The sequence below is a fragment of the Geotrypetes seraphini genome, chromosome 2, assembly GCF_902459505.1.
Source record: "Geotrypetes seraphini chromosome 2, aGeoSer1.1, whole genome shotgun sequence".
NCBI lineage: Eukaryota > Metazoa > Chordata > Amphibia > Gymnophiona > Dermophiidae > Geotrypetes > Geotrypetes seraphini.
Window position 1 is genome coordinate 297,686,688 of NC_047085.1, and position 23,890 is coordinate 297,710,577.

At 43.1% G+C, this 23,890-nt stretch overlaps 1 protein-coding gene across 1 annotated transcript in view; it reads right to left on the reverse strand.

Moving 5' to 3' along the window:
- The window catches only part of ANKH (ANKH inorganic pyrophosphate transport regulator), a 232,658-nt gene that overhangs the window by 103,814 nt on the left and 104,954 nt on the right, over nt 1-23,890 (reverse strand). The window lies entirely within an intron of this gene.

Here is a 23,890-nt window from a genome sequence, read left to right on the forward strand (position 1 = left end):
GTCATTTCCGGCATTATCTAAGCCTTCTTTGAACTTAGGTACCTGCTTAGGTACCTTAGGTACCCTCAAGTGCCTCCGTAGCTGCAATTAGGGTGCTTCCAATCTGCAGAATTCCTGAGCCATATAAATGAAGGAATATGTAAAAATTTCTGAATACAGGCAGTCCCCAGGTTATGAACGAATTATGTTTTTAAAGCGGTTCTTAAGTCAGATTTGTATGTAGCTCAGAACTTATAGTTTTTAAGATTCTTGCTTCTTACTTCTGCTTCCAGTTGACAAAAGGGCCAACTGCCCCTACCAGTGTTCCCTCTAAAGTACAGCATGCACAACCACACACTTTATTAATGTGGCCATGCATCATTCCTGAATCTGCTACAGAAGAAGTGTAGGAGTCTATGCCACTGGAAATACTGCTCAGTGAAATCAAATGAAGCCGCGACCGCGTTCTTAAGTACAAGTTGTACTTAAGTCAGTAGTACCTCAGAGACTCTCAAGATGAAACAAAACAAAACAAAAAATACAAGAGGGATATTCATCTATACTAGGGGTGTCAAAGTCCCTCCTCGAGGGCTGCAATCCAGTCGGGTTTTCAGGATTTCCCTAATGAATATGCATGAGAATCTATTAGCATACAATGAAAGCAGTACATTCAAATATATCTCATACATATTCATTGGGGAAATCCTGAAAACCCGACTGGATTACGACCCTCAAGGAGGGACTTTGACACCCCTGATCTATACCCCATGGATATGGATGGCCTATCTTTTTCAGGACGTTAACAATTTTTACCCCTGAAATTTCTTTTAGTTTTTCTCATTTCAGTTGCTGGATGTTTGTTCCCAAAACACAGCAACATAAGAAAAGGCCCTGTCCACAGCTGCTGGACAGCTCACTGAAAGAGAAGTGCCCCTAATTTGCTGACAAGAACATTCAGCCAGGGAGTTTTATAAAGTAGTAGGGAATGCAGAAAGCCATTTATCCCATGTGTAACACAAACCCACACTCTCAGCATCCCTACTTTCAACACATATACTGTATTAAGAACACAGGGCCATGAAGTGATCGTGGGGCAGGAGAGAGGGCAGCTTAGTGCTGGGTCTCACACATAAAAGTGCCTCAATGACACGAAGTTTCTGCCAATGAATAGCACCACAGCTGGAAATTTCTCATTACTCTGTATATCACCCCTAGAAAAGGGTCTGTAACAGCTAATAGAAAAGTGTGCCCCCTCACTCCAGCCTTCCTTCTATTTAACTCAAAAAAAGCTTGAAAAATATTTTTAAAAGGCTTTATTTTCTTGACAACTAGCTCAGATTTCTGATTTAAAAATATAATTAAGGTATTATTTAAGAAGATTACATTCTATGACTAGATGAAAGGCTGCCATAAACAGAACAGGATTAATTCTTTGAGGGCCCCTAGGCACACAAGTATACTGAGCCCCCCTGGCAATGCCCTGCCTTACTTTTATATATTTTATTTTATATATGTGTATGATTACTTTAAATGCCAATAAAAATTATTGAACTCAGAAAAAGGACTGCCTCAACATTTACAAGGAATTGGGGCTGATATTTACCGGCAGGGTCTGAGCTGTACATATACCCCCTCAACAGCAAGATTCCCCCACAACAACTCCCCCCACACAAGCCTGGTGGTCTAGTAGGCAATCCCCCCACCGACCCACCACCTGGCAGCAAGCTTCCCCCTGACAGTCTCCCACAATCCCCCACCACATAAGCCTGGTAGTTCTCCCCGAACCCACTTAGTATATTTTTAGAAGACCGGCAGGAGGGGAACTCACTCCCTTCTGCTGGCAGGTCTGTCTCTTCATAATGGCAGGCCTTTCTTTTCCCAGTGCATCCTGGGAGACGCCTAAGGCCCTGATTGGCCCAGGCACCTAAGGCCCCTCCCATAGGAAGGGTCTTAGGCATCTGGGTCAATCATTGCCTTAGGCCCCTTCCCGGTGCATCCCAGGATACACAGGGAAGGCCTACCATTTTGAAGAGGCAGGCCTGCCAGCAGGAGTGAGTTCTCCTCCTGCCGGTCTTCTAAAAAGGTACAAGGGGGGGGGGTTTTCAGGGATTGCCTACTAGACCACCAGGCTTGTGTGGTGGTGGGCTAAGGGAGACTGTGTGTGGGGGAAGCCTGCAGCCAGGGGGCGGGGGAAGCTTGCTGTCTGGGGGGGGGGGGGTGTTTATAGGCATAGCTCATATGTGTGTGCTGTGCGCTGAAAACAGCTGCATCCATTAAAAAAAAGCAGCTCTGCCTGCTTGCTGGTTCAGGCAGGGAGAGCAGGGGCTGGTCTTTTTTTTTTTTTTTGACAGGCAGTCAGGAGCTGTGCTAGCAATTTGTTTTCTGAGTACAGCTCCTCTCCTCCCTTTTCTGGCGATATTCCACACACATATAATTTGCATGCTATTGTGCTGAGAATCGCCAGTAAAATAAAAATCGCTCCTACTATGGTATTTTTTTACTGTGGTGTCAGAGCTTAGAGAATCTGGCCCTGAATTACAGGTAAAAAACAAAAGGAATTGACCCCAAAATATCCACAAAGAAGAAAATCCAGAGAAAACCAAAAAAACTCTGTGGAGTGATGATGTTCCTAAATGGACTTTATTTGAAAGTGTCAAAGTTCCAAAGGTACACTGAAATCATCCACATAAAATAATTTCATCCACATAAAAATAAATCATCCACATAAAAGCCTTAAAGGACCTAGTCTGCTAGGGATACAAGACCCAACACGGTCCGTGTTTTGACAAAAAGTCTCACTTCCGGCTCACCACACAATTGTTTCCCACGTATTCACCTTTATAGGACCCCCAGGGATCCCTGAAGAAGACTTTTTGTCGAAACGCGGACCGTGTTGGGTCTTGTATCCCTAGCGGACTAGGTCCTTTAAGGCTTTTATGTGGATGAAATTATTTTATGTGGATGATTTCAGTGTACCTTTGGAACTTTGACACTTTCAAATAAAGTTCATTTAGGAACATCATCACTCCACAGAGTTTTTTGGGTTTTCCCTGAATTACAGGTATACAGAGAAAGCTGCAGCTGGTAATTCTTGCTTTTAAGGTGGACAGATACATCCATACATAAGTAAAACAATCCTATCACACTATCATTTCACAGCCGCGGTCTCCATGCTGTCTAGTGGCAGAGCTGACAACCCAATCTGGCGATATTTTATCCTATGCTCCAGATACAAGAGCAAAAACGTAAGTTTTGCAACTTAATTTTAAACTGCTTATAGGAGGATTCGGCACTAAGTTATAGAATTGCTCCCCAAATGTAAAAAAAACCCCAAAACTAATGTGATAAAAAATAATAATAAAAGAAACCTATCTTCCTACATTTCATTACTGCCAAACCTTCTCTGGCTCATCCTCTTTCATTTATAAAGCAGCCAAAAAACAACCAGGTCTTACAAGCCTTCTAAAACATCACATCATTATCCAGAAACCTCATTATTTTTTGAGAAAGGATTCCACAACTCAAGGCCAGAGCAGAAAATCGATGTTCTGCATGTTGGAGTACATATACAACTGTTGTACTAATCACCTTTGTTTTACTTCAAGCACTAATTTCAACACAAGGCTGATGTGATTAAGTGAACACTCAGACCCACAGCTGAGGTCCGGTGAAACAAGTTCACGGGGCAGCTGTTAAGGAGACCATCATAGTTGTTCACAGTCTCCTCCACCAAACAAAGACTAAATAACAGAAAATAAAACTTAAATAAAAATAAAATCATAAATTTCACAACAACTTAACTTTGAATGGTGTAGATGGTACACATAACTGCTCCGGGCTCCTCCGTTTATTCACAATACCGACCCCCCAACCTAGGTTTCACCCGCTGGCTTCTTCAGGAGGGGTACTACAATTACAAGATAACTCAAATCAACACTGCACCACACAGCTTGCTAACTTAATAAACACTACATTTGAAATACTCAATGTACACACTCTCTCTACAACTTACCGGCACAAACACTCCATACTGCTCACACACGCACTACTGACAAGAAGAACTTCCCAGCAGTCCACGCTTTAAATACACTCCCCTTTTACTACCTACTACATCATCACTTCTGACATCATGATTGATTATAATTGAAACCATTCAATATCATTGTTTAATCCTGTGGGGGCCAAGGTATGCCATTGGAATATAAACTTCTGCTCCAAATAAAGAAGATGTTGAGTGATATTTCCAGATTCTTTATAAGCACACATAAGAACAGTATATTGTAATTCCTCAATAGAGTGTTGTTGCTCAATCCAATGGCTCACCAGGGGGCAGTTACACGTTTGCATCTTATATTGCTCAAGTGTTCGGCAATGCGGATTTTAATAGCATGCCGGGTATGTCCTATGTAATACAGCCTACAAGGGCAAATAATGCAATATATTACTGCAGATGACAAACAATTAGTGCCTGTTCTTAAATAAAATTTCTTACCCCCTGTTTGAGGAATTACCACTTGGTCAGTGTTGAGGACATGAGGGCAATACATACACTGATGACAACGTATGTGAGGACCCTCTCTGTTCTGTTGGACAGGGTCACGATGTTTCAAAATCTGACCTAAATTCCGGCCCCTAGTATGGGCAAATAAAGGGCTGTCGTTCAAGCTCTCATGTACCTGCAGCACTGGCCAGTGTTTCAAAATGATTTTTCTAATTTGTTGACTTCGATTGGAATAAGGCAATACACATACCACGGCTCCACTATTCTCCCTTTGTTGGGGACGAAATAGCCACTCCCGCTGACAGTTACGGGGCTCTCTTCCATGCCCGTTTAACTACCCGGGGAGGATAACCTCTCTCCATAAACTTTGTGTATAAAAGCATGGCCTGCTGCTGAAAATCCCACTCGTCAGAGCAGATCCTCCGCAACCTTAAAAATTGTCCCACCGGGATACTATCCCTAAGGGGTTTTGGATGATAACTGTGATAATGTAGGAGAGTGTTCCGATCGGACGGTTTCCTATAAAGGGTAGTATCGTAACACACTTGAGAGTTGATCAGAGATTTTACTACTTGGATATCCAAAAAGGATACCTTATCACTACTTACTTCATGAGTAAGAGTTATGTTGGGATCTGCCTGATTCAACTCATTTAGGAATTCCCCCAATTCGTCACACTCCCCATTCCACAAAAAGAAGATATCGTCTATATACCTTCTCCATAGACCAACTTTACTAAACCATCTAGAAGTGTAGACATGTTTATCTTCGTATTCAGACATGTAGAGGCAGGCGACGGACGGGGCCACCGTGGCCCCCATGGCCACCCTCTTAGTCTGAAAGAAGAACCTATTTGCAAATTGAAAATAATTTTGACACACCACGAATTCAGCTAAAGTTCCTACTAACTCCTTCTTTTGAACTGAAATATTGGATTTACTGACTACCTGCTTGATAATTGCCAGGGCCGCCGATTGTGGCACGTTGGTATACAGGGCGGAAACGTCTGCAGTTACTAACAGTTTACAATCTTGACCCTCACATCTCTGCAAACATTGCAGGAAGTGAGAAGAGTCCCTTACATAGGACTGAACAGTACCAACATGTTTATAGATAAAACTATCTATAAACCTTGATAGAGGTTCCAGCACTGAACCAATTCCAGCCACAATCGGACGGCCCGGAGGGCACGTGAGAGACTTATGGATTTTGGGGATGAAGTATATATATGGGATTTCAGGGAATTCCACATTCAAACATTTAAACTCTTTAACTGTGATAACCTCAGCTTGACGTGCTGTATTTAGTATGATATCAATTGCATTCTTGATATCCTTAGTGGGATCAATATCGACTTCCCTATAGAAGCTTACATCTAATAATTGCCTTAAAGCTTCCATACAGTATTGGTCATGGTCCTGTATCACTATCCCACCGCCTTTATCGGCGCGTTGGATAATGATAGTAGGATCCTGCTGAAATGACCATAGCATGCTGAACTGCTGCAAAGATAAATTAGAACCATATTTTAATTGTGATTTTTCAGCAAGATCAACGTCCCTCAATACTGCTCTCTCGAAGGCTGCTACAGAGACATCAGGCGCTCCTGGAGGAATCCACTTAGATTTTAATTTCATTCCTCTTGCTTCTATAGGGTCTGTTGTGGATGACTTGTCTGCAAAAAAAGTTTTTAACCTTAATACCCGGAAGAATCGATATAGGGACGCTCGGGTCTGAAAAGCATCATACTTGTTGACAGGTACAAACGATAGTCCTTTAGTTAACAAGTCCTCCTCCGCCGTAGTAAGGACTCTCGAAGACAAATTAAACACGCCTGTGTTTACTTGCGTGTTGATTTCTTCTCTTTGGGTCGAATGACCTTGGGTCTCACTGCTGGGTCCACTATCTCCGTCACCTCTGTTGGTGGTTGAGTGGGTAATCGTAAAAAAGAATCCGATAGTGTAGGTTGGAATTCTACTGATTTAACTGGGATCTTTCCTTTAGATGTTACATGCTCATCTGTATCTGTAGAGGACCCACTAGTGGACAATTTGAACAGCACCTTCTTTCCCGTCTGTCGGCTCTTCCGTGTATTGACTTTTTTATTCATCCAAGGGATAAATATATTCCCTTGCTGTTTTTTGGAGTACATATATAGACATGTCTAATACACTTTCCTGTGTTTTGTGATGATGTAAAGTAAGTAACGTCTTATAGATAACTCAGGTGTTGATCATAAATAGTCCTAAACATTTTTCAAGCCTAGTGAGAGATATAGAAAGAATATGATTCTGTTGCCTGAGCCAAGTGTCATGTCATACACTGCTTCTTTTTATATTTCATTCTAATTCAATCAGTTTGATTCTGTGTTAGCTATCAGAGGAAAAAAGTAACAGAACCATCTGAATCAATTTCAAAATTATTGCAACTCTGCCTGGCTCTGAATTATTTTTTATCCTTTGTCAGGCAAGTTACCTGTTATGACTAGATCAGGACAGTCCTCTTGGGTCTGGGTCTTGATCACCTCACGACATCACATTTATGAAGTAAGGCCCGGATTCTGCATAGGACGCCTGATCTCAGAAGCCAACAGGCATACTGTACAGAATTGCGCCCAAGCCCGCCTAAAAAGAACCCGATTCTCTAACCGACATCCAGGTTACAGACGCCTTTTAGAGAATCGGATTGCCGCTGGCTTATCACGGCAAGGGATTCCCTGCTGCGATAAGATTAGCGGCAACCCGTTCCTCCCCCGTCCCCAACCCCCAAACCGTTCCTACCCCAATCCTTCTTGCCGGAACCTCCCCCGTAGATTGCCCAGCCCACCCCCTGGACCCCCCCACCCGGACCCCACATCCCTCCTAGATCCCCTCCTAACCCTACCCGAACCCCCCTCTAACCTTTTTTGATGGCCAGCCGGATGGGTCCTCCCTCCATCCGGCAGGCCCATCTCCATCTGAATGGCGAGCCTGCCCCTTCCCGGTGCATTGTGGGATTCTAGTGGGGGTCTGGGGGTCCGGGTAGGTGACACATTAGTTGAGGTGCCCTCTAATGCCTAATGATGCCTACCTGAAAAGTAGGCATGGTTAGGGGTGAAGAATAGGTGTAGTAAACATAGGCATAAGATTGCCATACTGGAACAGACCGAAAGTCCATCAAGCCCAGTATCCTGGTTCCAACAGTGTCCAACCCCAGTCCCAAGTACCTAGCAAGATCCAAAGTAGTAAAACAGATTTTATGCTACTTATGCTAGGAATAAGCAGTGGATTTCCCCAAGCCATCTCAATAATGGCCTATGGACTTCTCTTTTAGGAAATTATCTAAACCTTTTTTAAACCCCACTGAGTTAGGCTAGGTATCTGAGTTAGGTACCAGTAGATTAGGCCCAGTAAAACCTGGCCTACCTCTACAGCACCTAAGTGCCATTTATAGAATCTGGCTCTGAGTGTCTGTAGAGATGTGTAGTAATCCAGCATATTCAATCTTCCCAATAGGTTCTTTGATGCTCTAGGGTTCACTATGATATTTACATTCATACCGTTTCCTAAGAAGGTCCTTTTTGGTGCTGATATAGAATGGTAGAACAAATCCAAGTGACTTTTGTAGGGTTTTCTATCAATTCACAATATAATTGCGACCGGAGAGGGATTATGTTATTTTTACTGAGATAAAATCAGAGTCAGATTTCTGTGTATGGTGAAATGCACTCATTGCTGCGTTTTAGTTCTTACACATCTCTCCCACATACTTATTTGTCCTAGGGGATACAAAGCCCCAGACCCACACACATTGTTACCCCGACATCCACTCATACATATTATCCCAGATACCCCTCAAGTTACCCTCTACGATCCCTGAATAGAGAGGCTCTGCACCAAAATTCAAATAATTTCTTAAAACATTTCTGTTCAAAGACGCATTTAGCATATGAGGGCCTCTTTGTCGATAGTAATCAGGAATAATTTTTCTTTTCCCTTTCCTTTTGTTAAAAAAAATATAACAATGTAATCTTAATCCCTCCTCCTATTTTGTACCATGGTTTTTGCTGTTTGTACTTGGTTCTGTTTTTAACCCCCCCTCTTTTTATCATATATTTTTAAATTATATTTTGTAAACTGCGTAGACTTTATGATAGGCGGTATATCAAGTCAATAATTAACTTGAAACTTGACTTGCTCCTGGCCCCCACTACTTTGGAAAATATGGTGTTATGGAGTCCTTCTTAATTTTTCCACTTGGGGCCCGTTCAATCCTAGTTATTATACCACTGATTCTTTTTCGCACAATATGTGATGTCCATGACCGTGTCTTTCTCAGAGCCTCTTCTTTCTTCCCATTTACACCTAGCTTTCTTTAGAATTCTTCCCTCTACTGGGAGCTCTCTCTCCCCCCCCCCCCCTTTACTGGAATCTTTTCCTCTAGACTAAAGCAATTTCTCCATTTACCTCATTATTTATCCTTCTGCTCTATTTCTGAAGCTTTTTAAAATTGGCAGCCACATTTACCAATTAGTCATAACTGCCCAAATACAGTTTCTAGCCAGGCTATAAATCACATACACGGTGCCTTATATTTTCATATTCTGCTGTCTAAAAAATTTGAAAAAGTCAAGCAACAAACAAAAAAGGATACTGCAGCAATAATGTATAAGATGCCAAGTAGAGAATGACATGGGGAAAAAAAATTATCACCGTTCCCACCCCATCCCTGCCCCATCCACACAAGCTCAGTCTCCGTCACTGCCCCATCCTTGCCCTGCAAACTGTCAGATCCCTTCTACACAAGCCTCGAATAGTTATGATTTTATACTGAACTTATTTTATTAAAGTATAAAAAGAGACTATTCTTTACAATTGTTATTTTATAAACACAAATAATACAGAGCAAAAAGGACCAACAAAACCCTGTTTCCCCTCCCTTTCAAAAAAATTCCCTCCACTATTGTGTAAACTGAACAAACCAAATTACTACAAAATGCTACATAAAAAAATCAGGCTTAACAGAATACTTTAGTGACACAAGGCAACTAGGGAAGAGCAACTAGGGGAGAGCAACTAGGGCAATGGCCCCCTGGTCAGAGAGAGAGCCCTAAGCCAGCTGGAAGCTAAAGAAGCACAGCCTGGGCTTTGCGGTTCCCAGTTATGTCTAATACCAACTCTAGCAGGATACATATTTCAAATCTGAAATATTCTAATCACAAAATATAAAATAATTTTTTTTCTACCTTTTGTTGTCTTGTAATTATATTCTTCAAATTACATTAATCTCAGGCTTTGGTTTTGGGTTCCTTTTGTCTTCACTGTGGCATGGCTGGCTCCTGAAGGTAAAATAGGCGCAAGAGGAGCTGGGGAGGCACAATTTTTTTACCACAGGAGCAAGACTTTTCACCGCTCCCACGGGGTGGTAAAAGGTCTTGTCCCCATTCCTGTGGGGCAGTGAAAGGTCTTGTCCCCATTCCTGCGGATATACTGCGGTGACCACGGTTTACTGCAGTAAACAGTCCCCATGTCATTCTCTAACGCCAAGTTCTGAATAAAAAAACAAAACTTTAAACACAATCCTTAAAACAATGAACAGTTTGTATTCAAATTATGGTCCACCTGGTTTTCCACACAATTGGACCATAATTTGGATACAAACTGTTCATTGTTTTAAGGATAGTGATTAAAGTTTTGCTTTTTTTAGTAAGAACTTGGCATCTTGTACATTATTGCTGCAGTATCCTTTTTTTGTTTGTTGCTTAAAAAATTTGAAATACATAATTTATTTTCTCTCATCTCCTCTAGTCTCTTCCTCTGTAAACCGCTCTGAACTGCTTGTGGTATTTGCGGTATACAAAAATAAAGTTATTATTATTATTACATGCTGTATACATTCAACATGAAAGAATAATTATAGAAATACAGTATTAAGAAAGTAATTAAGAATACAAAAGTCTGGATTACATGAATATTCATAGCCCTCTACTCAATACTTGGTGGAAACCCCTTTTGCAGTAACTATGAATCACTTAGGATAACTGTCTACCAACACATACAGAAATTTTCTTATAACTTTTCCCCTACCTGTATGTTCAAATTGCTTTAACCCAGAGTTCTTTGGGCAGGTTAGTTCAGCTTCTCTGAGGGGACACAGATGGGCTCTGGGTCCATTTAACTTATTATGGGTCCCAGTAGGGCAATGTTTGTTAATGAAACTAATTTGGATTTGCTGTAACAAAGGCTGTGAAGACTTATATGTATAATCTTTTTGGTTGCTTAGTCATAAATTGTGCATATTTAAATAATTGTTTATTTTCACCCTGAAAGCATAGAGAATGTTTTATAGATCAGTGAAACAAACCCTTTTTTGAAGGGATTTTCCATTGTACTTGTTTTAGCCAGCAGAAGGGTGAAAAGATGTACACGGGTGTAATGATTTTTTAAAATCATCTATCTATCTATGATATGATCAAGATGTTTAAATACCTACGGGGCATAAATACGCTTGAGGTGAGCCTTTCATTTCAAAGGAAGCTCCGGAATGAGAGGGCATAGGATGAAGTATAAAGGTGATAGGCTCAGAAGCATCTAAGGCAATACCTTTTTACAGAAAGGGTGGTAGATGTGTAGAATAGTCTCCCGAAAGAGGTGGTGGAGACAAAGACTGTGTCTGAATTCAAGAAAACATGGGACAGGCTTGTGAGATCTCTCAGGGAGGGGAGGAGATAGTGGATGCAGTGGATGGACAGACTAGATGGGCCATTTGACCTTAATCTGCCATCATATTTCTATGTTTCTATATAGATAGACCTCGATATTAAAGCATCTAAGTGTATAAATAGTGGCTTTATCAGTGTAGACAGCATAGATGTGTACAGGTGATATCAGGTATACTATTTACACATGAAGATCACTCAGTCATGGATTTCAAAGGGAGTGTGACTTGGGGGGAGCAAAAAAAATCTACATGTGTATTCCTGTCTTACATAGGGAATTTCCTCATCGATTTTGTATACATTCAGAGGCATGCATAGTTTTTTTCTTTTTTTAAGTACTTGTTTCAGCCAGGGCTTTAGAGAAGGGGTAAAGGAAGTCATTCTCTAAAAACCTGATTGTTTGTTTCTGCCTTAAAAAAAAAAATGGCAGTTTCACTCCTTAATTGGTGGCACTTAAAGGCATTTTGGTTTATAAAACAGGACCAGCTACACTTGCCAGAGTCACCAAAATCCGACCTTTCCTGTCTGATTACACTATCAAAATGCTTATCCATACTCCCATCACCTCTCGCCTAGATGACTGCAACTTGCTTCTCACAGGTCTTCCACTAAACATAAGAACATAAGAATAGCCTTACTGGGTCAGACCAATGGTCCATTAAGCCCAGTAGCCCATCCTCACGATGACCAATCCAGGTCACTAGTACCTGGCCAAAACCCAAAGAGTAGCAACATTCCATCTCTCTCCCCTTCAGTCTTTTCAAAATTCTGCTGCATGGCTTATAGTTTGTCACTGTCGCTATGCTCATGCTACCCTCTCATCAAGTCACTCCATTGGCTCCCTATCTGCTTCTCAATACAGTTCAAACTTCTCTTACAAGTGCATTCACTCTGTAGGTCCTATCTCTCCTCTCTTACCTTTTCTTATACTCCGTCCTGGGAACTATTAAGTCTCTCTTATCTGTACTCTTCTCCTCTACTGTCAACTCTAGACTCTGCCCCTTCTATCTTGCTGCATCATATGCACATATATAAAAAGGCTGCCTCTGCTATATGTGCACTTTTGAACTTCCTTATATGTATTTTATAAAAGGCTCTGCATTCAGCCAGAATTACACATGTCCAAAACTGGAGGTCTCAATTCCATCCCTCGACATGCTATGTAAAATTAAACTTCACATACATAATACATACATGGTAAAAAAAAAAAAACAACCCTTTTTGAAATATCAAAAGCATAATGGCTAGATCCAAGACATGTGCCCAACTAAATTTGCTAATGAGTCAATTAGTGCCAATAATTAAGTACTAATAATTAACACTAATTTGAATCTGTGTACTTATTTTGCTTCATGCTGTTCTACAATGTGGGTCCAAATCCCTTAGCATGCAACCTAAAAGGGGGCATGGCCAAGGGCATTCCTAAAATAGGTGCAGTGTTGTAGAACATCGGGTACGTGAGCCCAAATTGGGCATTGGGAATTATACCTGGTCTCAAGCCCCGATGCTCAAAAGCTTTCTGTTGCAGGAAGACTTGTTAAAGCAGTCTTACTGCCATGGAAAGCTCTCCTGCTGATGTTCTCGAGGGCTACTACTGATCCTCGTAGCAGCCACTGAGAACCCTATGCAAATATATCACAAGGAGCTCATTTAAATAAGCTTTCCTTGTGATGCACAGGACTTTAACTCTGAACTCATTTCATTTCCATAACCTCTTTAAGGTGCATTGTTTATCTCCTCCCTATTGTTTCTACCATAATTGTCTTCTTTTCTATCAGCAATTTGTATTTCTCTACCCATCCTTTCCTCTCATTTTTACATGTTTGTAATGTTAGTCTTTAACATCTTATGTATGTTTAGTTTTTGCTGTTTTGTTGTCCCCTTAATTTTATGTAATTTTAATGATATGTTCATCGCTTAGAAATTTGAGTAAGCGATTAATCAAATAGGCGATAAGCTTGAACTTGAACCCTTTCCATACGTATATAAAAGTGTTCAAATGCCCCTCTTTTACGGGGCAAAAATTTCTGGCAGGTCCAGGAGCTGTTGTGCGTGTGTTGTGTAAGGCACAACAGCTAAGCCCATTTAGAAAAAAAAAAATAAAATTCTGCAGCTGAGCCAGCAGCCTCTGCTTTCCCTGTTGGCTCAGCTGCGATCCCTGTTGGCTCCAAAGCTGCGAGTAAGATGCGCTAACTGGAGGGAGAGCAGCAGTGGTGGCAGGAAAATCAATGGAGCTGTGATGGGATGGGGGGATCAGCTGTGCCTAGTGATGTGCTCATCTGAGCAGGCGCCAGGCACAGCTCCTTCCCTTTTTACTAGGGCTGCTCTGCTGTTGTGCTGAGTATCACCTGATAAAGAAAAATCACTCACATCACAGTATTTAATACCATAATGTCAGAGCTTTGAGCATCAGGGCCCCAGCGGTATTCTATTTTGGACTGGACTGGATCCCTCCCATTTTGGTCCATTGAGAGGGCAAAACTCAGAAGAAAGGGCTACTCCGACGAGGTGACACTGACAACCACCTTCTCACAAGCAAAGAAGCATTCTACATCTACAATTTACGCTAGAGTGTGGACTGGAGAGGTTTCAATCCTCGCTTCCCCAAATTCTGTCTTTCTTGCAAGAAGGACATATAATTCACTTCGGGTACAAAACCCCCCATGACGTAGAAATAGGTCAGTCCTCACACCCTGGAGCATCTCAGCGAGTGTCTTGTGGCAGCATCACACATCCGCTTACGTAAATGCATTCAAGTTCTTTATAAAGGCTGTGTTCTCATTAACATATCATATAAATGCATGTGGCAGTACTGGGGACTAACAGTTTCCCTCTCCAAGGAGCCAAAAGTATTTGAGGGTCAGAGAACTGCAAGTCTGCACGTGCTTTTAAACTCTACTATCCTACTATTAATTGGTGTTTTGAAAGGATTTGTCTCCCTCTGTGGTTTGAACACGACTGTGGTATTGTATCAAATATTTCTAAAGCCTTCCCTTTTCTTCTGCTCTCTGGGTTTATGAAAGTCTGCTGTCCCATTCAGAACACAGGACACAAAGCATAGTCTGTTAACTGTGGAGTGACTGGGCATCCAGCTGTAGCACTGCCAGATTAGCTCATGTCTTGAAAAGCTCTGAAGCAAGAAACCGAGGTCATCCACATTCTCGGGAAAACAAAACAAGAATTCTCCAAAGCAAAGGAATACAAAATCATTTCTTTTCAAGTTTTCTCAATATTTTTCACACCGGCTCCAGTCATATAAAAACAGAGACTGGAATGTGAGGAACATGGACTATGTAACCAAACAGCTTGTCTCTCAGTCAGAAAGTCCACTCAATGATCAGCATCTTTGGGACCTGTCCCGATAGAAGGATCATGAAACACAAGTTCCAGGCCAAGAGCAGTAGCAGTGTCTAACTTTATCTTCTTTACTTCAAACCAAGGCCAGATTTAAGATTTTGGCACCAATAAGCAGCGTTGAAGAACAGGGACACTGGAAGTTACAGAAAAAGCCACAGTGCTTCTCTCAATCAGTGCTAGTGTACAGCCTTAAAGCTTTGGTCTGATATTTGCCGCTTTAATTTGATGCTCTAGGTCAAGGGTGTCAAACTCAATCACATTAATGGGCCGAAATCCAAAACACAGGCTAAGTCGCGGGCCAGACCCTGCCCAATCTCCGCCCCAGACCCGCCCCCATAATAATACTAATAATAACACAATTTTTTCCATTCATTTTTCATATATACACACACAATATAATCTTATTAACACATAATGGTAATGGTTAATCACAAAATTAAACTACACAATACACACTGTATGCTTGTCAACATTCATTCCTACCAGAACACAGATAACCCCTATGCAAATACGGGACCAAAAACTAAAATTGCTAATATATTTTAAAAAATACCTTAAGATTCAAGATTCTGCATGCAGTACAACCCCCAGTGCAAAAGATAGACAGCAGATCAAAATGCTCAAACACTACCCCTACCTTTGTTTTCTCCCTCCCTCCGTGCTGTGCCTCCCTCCAGCGGGTGTCTAACCTTCTGGCCAGCTCCAACCTGGCTGTTTTATGTGGTCCGCGGTCCGATGCCCTGCCTTTGTCTTTCGCGCCGTTGTCTATGAACCTTTAGCGGTGTCAGGTCAAAAGCGCGCCGGGACAAAGGCGCGCCCAGACAATTGAGCGCAGTGCGGAGGCGCGCACCGCTCAAAATTACTGTGTTTAGGGCTCCGACGGGGGGGCATGGGGGGAACCCCCCACTTTACTTAATAGACATCGCGCCACGTTGTGGGGGCGTTGTGGGGGGTTTGGGGGGTTCTAACCCCCCACATTTTAATGAGAACTTCACTTTTTCCCTGTTTTTAGGGAAAAAGTTAAGTTTACAGTAAAATGTGGAGGGTTACAATCCCCCAAACCCCCCATAACGCCGGCGCGATGTCTATTAAGTAAAGTGGGGGGGTTCCCCAACAAAACCCCCTGTCGGAGCCCATAAAAACTGTAATTTTCTTCGGCGTCCGCCTCCGTCTTGCGCTCAGTTGTCGGCACGCGCCTTTGTCTTTCGTGCCATTGTCTATGAACCTTTAGCGGTGTCAGGTCAAAAGCGCGCCGGGACAAAGGCGCGCCCAGACAATTGAGTGCAGCGCGGAGGCGCGCGCCGCTCAAAATTACTGTTTTTAGGGCTCCGACGGGGGTGTGTGGGGGGGAACTCCCCCACTTTACTTAATAGACATCGCGCCGCATTGTGGGGGCATTGTGGGGGGATTGGGGGTTGTAACCCCCCACATTTTAATGAAAACTTCACTTTTTCCCTGTTTTTAGGGAAAAAGTTAAGTTTACAGTAAAATGTGGAGGGTTACAACCCCCCAAACCCCCCATAACGCCGGCGCGATGTCTATTAAGTAAAGTGGGGGGAAGGGTTCCCCAACAAAAACCCCCGTCGGAGCCCATAAAAACTGTAATTTTCTTCGGTGCGCGCCTCCGTCTTGCACTCAGTTGTCGGCGCGCGTCTTTGTCTTTCGCGCCGTTGTCTATGAACCACTGGAAATTAAGTGCTAGAGCCTGAACATGACCCACCATTGAATTTCCAGGCACAATGCTGGTGGCAGTAAGTGAAACAGTAATCATTGCGGGCTGAATATTAGGCCCAAAACTTTTTTGAATAGGAAGAGTATCTGCTTCAGGATGACTATTTTTGAAGAAAATCTGTCCAGATAAGGACACGGTTACTCCAGTAAATTCCCCACACTGAAAACTGCACTTCCCTCAGTGGCAAAAAGTTTATGCACTAAAAGGGGCCAGACCGGGAAAAACAAAGAACAAACTGAGATTGCATTTTTAAATTACAGCATGTAATTTACTTTCTGCACTCTGCACCTGCTTTAAAGCAAAGCCCATGTTGCCTGTCCCCGATCTTTATAGGAGACTTTGGATTAAACTCACATCTTTTTCAGTGGAGGGTACAAGAGGTATTTTCCTGTCCTGTAGGGCTTAAAATCTGAAAGGCAATTCTATAAACTGATGTCTAAATTCAGGCCTAGTTTATAGAACAGTAGCGCTTACGTATGATTGGTGCTAATAATTTACAGCTAGGTATATAAGTGCTAGAAACTATTCTATAAACAGTGCACCTAAATCATTTACCCCCAGATTCTACATAGGGTGCCCAAATGTGGGCATGCTGCTGAGATGTACCTACAACTTGTTTAATAACTGACTGGTAACACAAAATTATTAACGTTTATTGGCAGCAATTAGGATTTGCATGCGCAGGTGGCTATACACTATTCTATAATGTTGGGTGCCCAAATCATGTGGAGGGACAATTTCAATATAACGTCCAAATCCGAGTTTGGATGTTTCGTGGAAGACGCACAAAAATCCAGTACCAAACATGCTCATTTTCAAAACTGCAAAATGTCTATAGCAGGGGTGCCCAATAGGTCAATCGTGATCGACCGGTAGATTGCCAAGGCAAAGTGAGTCGATCGTGGAGCCCATCCCGGGCTCCGTGATAGACTCACTTTCCTTGGCGATCTACTGGGCCGATCAGCCTTCCTGTCCCCGACGTCAATTCTGCAGTCGGAGAGGAAGTTCTGGCCAGACAATCGCTGCCTGGCTGGGCCGGAACTTCCTCTCCAACGGCAAAATTGACATTGGGAAGACGAATGCTGGTTGGCCCAACGCAGGGAAGCAGGGAGAGCTTGGGGCGGCGGTGGCTTGGGGGCCTGTTCCCCGATGGCAGCGGCAGTGGCTTGGGGGGAGGGCAGGGAGAAAGAAAGAAAGAAAGGGGGCAGGCAGGGAGACAAAAGGAAAGAAGGGAAACAGAAAAAAGAAAGGGGGCAGGAAGAGAGAAAAAAAAGAAAGGGAGGCAGGGAGTGAGAAAGGGCAGGGAGAGAGGAAGAAAAAGTTGGAGGAGGGAATGAGGTCTGGAGGAGAGGAAGCATAAAGGCTGAAAGAAGGGAAGAAAGATTGGATGCACAGTCAGAAGAAGAAAGTGCAACCAGAGACTCGTGAAATCACCAGACAACAAAGATAGGAAAAATGATTTTATTTTAAATTTAGTGATCAAAATGCGTCTGAATTTATATCTGCTGTCTATATTTTACACTATGGTCCCCTTTTACTAAACCGCAATAGCGTTTATTAGCACAGGGAGCCTATGAGCGTCAAGAGCAGCGCTGGGCATTCAGTGCAGCTCCCTGCACTAAAAACTGCTATCATGGTTTAGTAAAAAGGGAGGGGGTATTTGTCTATTTTTGTATGGTTGTTACTGAGGTGACATTGCATAGAGTCATCTGTCTTGACCTCTTTGAAAAAACCCCAGAATAGGAATGATAATTAACATTTTCTACGCATTGAGTGTGCTTTGTGTTTTTTTTTTTATTTTATGGTGGTAGATCATTTTGACTTAGCCATTTTAAAAGTAGCTCGCAAGCCCAAAAAGTGTGGGAACCCCTGGTCTATAGTGCTTGTTTGAAAATGGCCATTTTTCAAATGTGTGTCTATCATTTTGAGCCATTAAAAAAAAAATGTCCAAAAAACCCCCACACAAAACAAGTAATTGGAATGTAGGAAAGGCCAGCATTTTTAGTAGACTGGCTACACAGATATCGAAGCAGAGCAGTGGGGCACCCTAGAGGGCACTGCAGTGAAGTTCACATAAAATGTTCCAGGTTCACACCTCACCAAAACACCCTTATATTGTGTGGTGAGCCTTCCAAAAACTACCAAATATCTACTATAACCAACTGTACACCACAACAATATCCCTTATGGGGCTCATAATCGAAACTTAAACACATCTAAAAACCCACCCAAGTCGGGAAATCCAAGTACTGATAATCAAACCTATTTTTTGGACGTATCCAGGGACTTTTTAGGCCTCTGAATGCCACTGTGCGCTCAGAGCTAAAAGGGGCGTATCTGGAGAAGTGGTTAGGGTAGGATATGGGCAGGATGGGTGCCAACCTAGACATAGTCATCCTGCAGGGATAATCAAATGTTTTATGAGACTTCCTAGATGGAACTTATACATTGTGATTTAGACGATGTAAAAACAGGCATAAGTGCCCAAAAGATAACCAAAGTAACCAGATAACCACTGCAGAGAAAAGTGCCTGGCCAACGGGAAGGGGCAGGCCGGCCATTCCAGTGAAAGGCTTGTTGGCCGGACACAGAAAGGATCCATCCGGTTGGACATCTAAACAAGATTAAGAGAGGGTCATGGGGGTCTGGGTGGGCTTGTGGGGTACAGGTATGTGTGTGTGGGGGGGTGTCCAGGGGAGTGGGCTGGTGGGGGGTAGGGGTTGTCCGGCAGGAGAGACCGGGCATCCCTCCTGCCGTCAAATTTTCTGGGGGTGGGGGGTGTTGGCAGGAGAGATTGGGCATCCCTCCTGCACGATCATTGCGGGGAGGGGGGGATTCCATGATTCTCTTACCGGTGCTTATGACAGATGCTGGTTAGAGAATCGTGGTTTTAGGTGAAGGACTGGTCCCTCTCAAGCCTTAAAGGTCTTGTTTGGGCATTTGGGACTTTGGCAAATTTTGGGGAGTAATAGGGCTTAAAGGTAGATATAGTGGCAGTCTGGGCGATTAAATGCCTGAACGTACAGGTAGGCCATTTTTGGAAAAAAAAAACCCACGTGTTGGACAATTTTTTCGAGAATGGACATTTCCCTGCTGCCTACTTTGGGCGTCTAGCGCCTTAGGCCTAAAAGGGACTTAGATTTTTTTTAAAAAAAATTATGCCCTTCACACCTCTAACACCCACTTCCCTTAAGATTTATATGAGACAAATTGCATAGATATCCGTCTAGAAAATAGGTTCTGAAAATAGCGAATTGGAAGAATTTGGCAAGAAAAACGTCCATCTGCTCTTTTATGCCACTTTTTGGATGTCTTTCTTTTAAAAAAATAAGCCCCATTGCATATAATATCAAAGGGCATGGCAGGTCAGGGGCATTCTGAGAAATTGCATGTGTTGTTACAGAATACAGGGTCAGGATGCCCAGTTTGGGTGCCCAGTTTGGGTGCCACCAGGTTTCAGTGGGTGTAAATCTGGTGCCCAAAGTTAGGGTGTGGGAATCAGCGCTAAGCATGACTCTATTAAGAGCAAACACCCTTTACAGAATTGCTCTTAGTGTCAATCTTTTCTGGCACTCATTTTTTGGCGTAATTTATATAATCCAGCCCTTAGCATGCACACCCACTTACACAAGCCATTGACCTGTCGTAAGCAAATGCACCCAACTCATGGCGCTCCACTGTGGCTTTGAACTAGAATTCTATAAAAAGCTTAGACATGCCCTTAAGCCATTATAGACTTGATGCTGTATGCCCCTTTGTGGCACCTAAAATGAACTGTCAATTTATCAAACTGCCAGCTAAGTTTGTATCTGAGACAATTAAGAGTTAACCGACAAATTCTATATATAGTTCTATAAATTGTGCACGCAAATTGGTGCACACAGCTGATTTGGATACACAACTTAATTGTTTATCAAGAACAATTGGTGCTGATAACTGACAATTAACACCTAATAATTGACACTAATTGGCAAGTAGCATTAATTAGAAGTTATGTGCACTACTTGCTACATAAGAACATAAGAACATCCTCATGAGGGCCAATCCAGGTCACTAGTATCTGACAAAAAACCAAATAATAGCAACATTCTATGCTATCGACCCAGGGCAAGCAGTGGTTTCCCCCATGTCTGTCTCAATAACAGATTATGGACTTTTCCTCCAGGAACTTGTCCAAATCTTTCTTAAAACTAGCTACGTTTACCATTCCAGAGCTTAACTATTCTCTAAGTGAAAAAATATTTCCTCCTATTGGTCTTAAAAATATTTCCTTGTAGCTTCTTCGAGTGTCCCCTAGTCTTTGTCATTTTAGCCGGAGTAAAATTTCGATCTACTTGTACCTATTCTACACTACACTCTTTCCTCCCCATTCACGGTTTCGGCAATCACGATTTCATATATTCGCAATTTTTTTGGGAGGGGGAAAAAAGAACCCCCCCCCATAGTTTAGCCTTCCCCCCGACATCCCGGGCTCACCTGGTGGTCTAGCAGGCTTTCAGGGCAGGAGCGATCTTTGTACACTCCTGCCCCGTGTAGATCGCCAATAGGAAATGGCTGCTGTGAGCTCCCGCCGTAGGAAGATCGCTCCTGCCCCGAAAGTCTGCTAGACCACCAGGTAAGGTTGGGATGCTGGGGGGAAGGCTGGAGGGAGGTGGGGGTGGGTCAGAGCCGGACCAGAAGATATTCACGGTATTTCACCATTCATGGTCCGGCTCTGCCCCTATCCCCCGCGAATCCGGAGGGAGAAGTGTATTCAAGATTTTGTAGACTTCAACCATATCTCTCCTCAGTCATCTCTTCTCCAAGCTGAAGAGCCCTAACCTTTTTAGTCTTTCCTCATACAAGAGGAGATCCATCCTCTTTATCATCTTGGTCACTCTTTTTTTAACCTTTTCTAGTTCCACTATATCTTTCTTGAGATAAGGCATTAGAATTGACTATAATACTTCAAGTGAGGTTGCATCATGGAACAATACAGAGGTATTATAACATTCCTAGTCTTGTTAACCATCCCTTATAAAATAATTCTTAGCATCGTTTGCTATTTTGACCGCCGCTGCCGCACATTGGGTGGAAGGTTTCATCATATGGCCTACAATGATACCCAGATATTTTTCTTAGGCGCTAACCAACAAGGTGGTTCCTAGCATCTGGTAACTATGATTTGGGTTATTCTTTACAATGTGCATTACTTTGCCACATTACATTTCATCTGTCATTTTGACATCTAGTCTTCCTATTTCCTAAGGTCTGCCTCCAATTTTTCACAATCTGTATGCGTTTTAACAACTTTGAACAGTTTAGTGTCATCTGAAAATTTAATCACCTCACTTATCATTCCAATTTCAAGATCATTTATAAATTAGTTAAATAGCACTGGTCCCAGTACAGATCCCTGAAGCACTCCAGTATTTACCCTCCTCCATTGACAAAAATGGCCATTTAACTCTACCCTGTTTTCTATCTGATAACCAATTCCTAATCCACAACTGAACTTGCCTCTTATCCTTTGACTCTTTAATTTTCTCAGAAATCTCTCATGAGGAACTTTGTCAAAAGCTTTCAGAAAATCTAGATACACTATATCAACCGGCTTACCTTTATCTATATGTTTATTCACACCTTCAAAGAAATCCAGCAAATTGGTGAGGTAAGATCTCCCTCAGCTGAACCCATGCTGACTCTGTCCCATTAAATCATGTTTGCCTATGTGTTCCACAATTTTATTTTTTATAATTGTTCCATTATTTTTCCCGACACTGAAGTCAGGCTTACTGGTCTATAATTTCTTGGCTCTCCCCTGGAACCCTTTTTAAAAATCGATGCAATATTAGCCACCCTGCAATCTTCAGGTACTACAGACGATTTTAGCAACAGGATACAGATCACTAACAGCAGGCCAGCAATTTCATGTTGAGTTCTTTTAGTATCCTGGGATGTATACCATCCCGTCCAGGTGATTTATCACTTTTTAACTTGTTAATTTGGCTTAGTACATCTTCCAGATTTATGGAGATTTCTTTCAGTTCCTCAGCATTATCACTTTTGAAAACCATTTTCAGTTTAGGTAGATCTCTTATATCGTCTTCCATAAAAGACATAGGGGTTCATAATTAAAAAAATCATTCAAGTATCCATAATCAAAGCTGGTTTTAGACAACCAGCTTAGGCCTTTCCCCTGCTTCTAACGCATAGAGCAAAAAGAGGCATTTTTAGAGGAGGGGAAAGGGCGGGCGATGGGCCGACCTAGATCTAGGCATGCAGCAGGTATAACCAAAACTTTAGGCAGGTTGCCTAGTCGGCACTTATACGTTTTGACTTAGATCAAGTCAAAACAGGTATAAGTGCCGAAAAGGGGCCGCTGTAGCTCAATAGCACTAGCAACATGCCTACCCTCTACTGCAATGTTCACTGAGGAGAGATGGTGAAGCCACTACCCCCCACACTAAAATACGGGCAGGAAGGATCCCAGGCCCTCTTGCCTTCGATGCACCCCCCTCCACTGACCCCTCAATCCCCCCACCTCCAAACCCTCCTCCTACTTTTAAATTGTTGGCCGGACAGATGGGCGCCAAGCCCGACCGGCCGGCAGGCCAGCTATCCATTGAATGGCTGGCCTTAGGGCCTGATTGGTCCAGGCGGCTCAAATCCCGCCCACAGGTGGGGCTTGAGGCGCCTGGGCCAACCAGAATCAGCCCAGTAGCCTTAGGCCCCTCCCGTGGGCGGGGCCTTAGGCACATGGACCAGCCAATGATTTAAAGGTAGGAGGGGGATTGGGGTGGGGGGATCGAGGGGTCAGCGGGAGGGGGTGCATCAAGGGCAGGAGTGCCTATTATCCCTCCTGCCTGTATTTTAGTGGCGGGGGTAGTGGCTTCTCCTGCCCGATCTTGTAGGGGGAGGTCGTGGCCAGGAGGACTTGGGCTCCCTCCTGGCCATATCGTAATCGGCGGGGTGTGGGGGGGAGGGGGGTTGGGGATCACCAGGGCAAGTGGGCTTGGGCTCCCTCTTGCCCCGATGCTGTCGGGGACGTTCGGGGCTGGCGGGGCAAGAGGGCTTGGGTTTCCTATTGCCCCGATGCTGTCGGGGGTTTGAGGTGTCGCCGGGCAGGAGGGCTTGGGCTCCCTCCTGCCCCAATCATTGAAGGGGGGGGGGGGGTGGATTCTATACCTGGTGTTGTTTTTGACAGACACCGGTTACAGAATCCAGCTTTTAGGTGAAGGACTGGCTCCTCCTTCGCCTAAAAGCTCTTGTTTTGGGCGTTTGGGAGTTAGGCTTATTTTAGGTTGATTATATGTTGTTAGTGTAGACGTAGTGGTGATCTGGCCGTTTAAACAGATGAACGTAGAGGCAGGCCATTATTTTAAAAAACCCTCCTTTTGGATGTTTTTTTTGATAATGGACATTTTCCCTGCTTCTACTTTCAACGTTTAAGGCCTTAGGCCAAAAGGGGACAGACTTTTTTTTGATTATGCCCCTCATATTCTATAAAGTGGTACAAGCATAGGCAGATCGTGGGCATTCCTAAAAGTTAGGTGTACTGCACAAAACTTAGGGACAGGCAATTAGACTTGATTTTCCTGCACCTAAATAATATGTTACTGTAAATGTAATGTGTTCGACTACT